Source organism: Octopus bimaculoides, chromosome 17 (genome assembly GCF_001194135.2).
Source record: "Octopus bimaculoides isolate UCB-OBI-ISO-001 chromosome 17, ASM119413v2, whole genome shotgun sequence".
Lineage (NCBI taxonomy): Eukaryota > Metazoa > Mollusca > Cephalopoda > Octopoda > Octopodidae > Octopus > Octopus bimaculoides.
The window spans coordinates 33,005,374-33,008,327 of record NC_068997.1 but is presented as its reverse complement, the minus strand read 5'-3'; positions in this window follow the sequence as shown (position 1 = coordinate 33,008,327).

Sequence of the window (2,954 nt, the reverse complement as noted above, 5' to 3'; positions counted from 1 at the left end):
GCCGCAAGAAGTACCAGGCTTTTAAAAAAAGTACTCTGGTCGATTCATTCGACTAACAAGTTTTCAAGGCAGTGCCTCAGAATGGCTGCAGTTAAATTCTGATCTTTTGAGGCTTCCGTTGGATTTGCAGACCTTATGGCATACATGACACCTAAAGGTGTGCACAGACATATAGGCAAAATAGTTGGTGGAGGTTCTTTTTTCATGGGTCTGCAAATAAGATTTGAGCCCAGTAAAAGAAAGGCATGGTCCGTCACAGACTGTGCACACAAAAAGGCCATTGTGATTCACCTTCTCCATCGTAACGTCCTTCTTGAAATCTTTCTTGAGTCTTGCACGCGTTATCCTGGCCTCTTCAAACGCTTTCACTCTACTCCACCACCCAGTTCGATCCGAAGCAAAAGTTTCTATGTCCCCTGGATCTATTCCAAGTAACTTCATGGTAGTCCTTATGCCATCCTTAAACCTCTTTTTAGGTTTACACCGATAGCGTTTCCCCTCTGCAAGCTCACCATAAAACAGCTGTTTGGGTGTGCGTTCATTCAGCATTTGAACAATGTGGCCGCACTATCTCATTTGGTTTTTCAGAATCATTGCTTTAATTGAAGTGATGCCTGCAAACGCAAGGACATCTGTGTTTAGAGAAAAAGAACTCCATTTAATGTTTAAAATGCGATGAAGGCATTTTTGGTGGAATTGTTCCAACAATTTGAAATGTCTTTCATAACATGCCCATGTTTCAGAAGAATACAACATGGATGGTAAGACAAACAATTCATAAGGAGCCAATTTTGTGTTGTTATTTATATGCCGTTGGCGTCAAACACGTCACTCCAAACCACCAAATGCTTGTGCTGCTCTTTGAATTCGCAGATGTATTTCTGTGTACAGATTTCCATCATTTTGTACAGAGCTTCCAAGGTAGATGAAATAATCAACAACCTCAAGTAACTTTCCCTTAACAAAAATTTTAGTGGGGTTGCAAACAGCACCACATGCGGGTTGATACATTACAACCGTTTTTTTTTTTTCAAGTTGATGGTCAAGCCAAAATCATCACAAACTGAGTCAAATGCAGATACAAGAGATTGCAGAACTTTCAGAATGACTGACTAGATCGCAATCGTCAACGTATAAGAGTTTCCAAATGAGTGAAGTAAGAATCTTCGTTTCAGTCTGGTCAGAGTAAAAACATTCCCTGTTGTTCGATGCTTTGCTCAAATCAACTGTTATAGGGCAAGATTGTGTTCAATGCACTTTTCCTGAAATTGTCTGATAGTAAATATACAATCTAATGGAGGAGCGAAAACCACATTGAGACTCAGACACCATATTTGGAACTATGAAGGTATTTAAACGTTCTACCGTTGAAATCTCCCAATATGACCAGCTTGTCAGAAATTGGTACTTTCCTCAATAATTGTGCTAGATCGTCATAAAACTGTCCTACAGTTTCATCAGAATGAAACATTGTTGATGCATAAATACTTTTCTACACTAGGCACAAGACCCGAAATTTGGGGGACTGGGGCCAGTCGATTACATCGACCCCAGTACGCAACTGGTACTTAATTTATCAACCCCGAAAGGATGAAAGGCAAAGTCGACCTCGACGGAATTTGAACTCAGAACGTAAAGACAGACGAAATACCGCTAAGCATTTCGCTCGGTGTACTAACGTTTCTGCCAGCTCGCCGTCTTTTTGGTGCATAAATACTGACAACGGTAAGAGATCTACGTTTTGTCAGATATACCACTTCGAAATTCTGCAATAGAGGATACTAATGAATTCTTGAGATCAAACCCAACGCCAGATTCTCTACGCTGACCCTCAGATAGGCCTCTCTAGAAGATAGTGTGTCTGTAAGTATATCCATTTATTTGACCCTCACCAGAGAGACGAGTTTCAGAGAGCGCAACTATACCAAGGGAATATTTTTTAAGCTCACATGCAATAAGTTCAGTATGCCTTTTTGGCCTCTTCGTGAAATTATCATCAAGAGTGTGCGCACATTCCAACAGCCCAAATTCAGAGGAATTTTACTTCTTCTTGAAGATTGTTTGACCACAGTGGCAGGATGACGACCGGGTTCAGCCTGTGACACTCTGGGAAACCTGCCAAACTACACCTGTTCCCCTGATGTTCCCAAGCCTTTTTTTCCGTTTACTGAATCTGTTTGAGATATTTTAGAGTAAATTGCAAGTGCATTTCAAAGTTTCTGCCAACCAATTCAATGATTTTACTAAGATTTGGTGTACAGGAATTACTTGTGTATATGAATAATTTTCAGTGGGTGTAGCTTGCACTGCACTATCCCCGCCTATTGGACCAAGAAGACATTCACCGGTGTGACATGAAAATTGGCAAAACCAGGAACTTCCAAGACCTCAGGTTTTAGTTTGGAGATTTCCTTCTCCTAGGTAGATTACCAGCCAAGGTTAAAGGAGCTTCTACCCAGACATCAAACCGACACCCAGACGCTCTATAAAGTGATCAAATATCATTCCTGTGTTCGACACGGAGTAGCTCATTCATACATAGAAAAAAGTAAGACATTTTTTCTTGTACTAGTTTCTGTCATTTGACTGCGGCCATGCTGGAGCACCACCTTTTAGTCGAATACATCGACCCCAGGACCTATTCTTTGCAAGCCTAGTACTTATTCTATCAGTCTCTTTTGACGAACCGCTATGTTACGGGGATGTAAACACACCAACATCAGATTAAAGCCATGACAGGGAGACAAACACAGATACACAAATACATAGGCGCACGAGTGGCTGTGTGGTAAGTAGCTTGCCTACCAGCCACATGGTTCCGGGTTCAGTCCCACTGCGTGGCACCTTGGGCAAGTGTCTTCTACTATAGCCTCGGGCCGACCAAAGCCTTGTGAGTGGATTTGGTAGACGGAAACTGAAAGAAGCCTTCATATATATATATATATATATATATA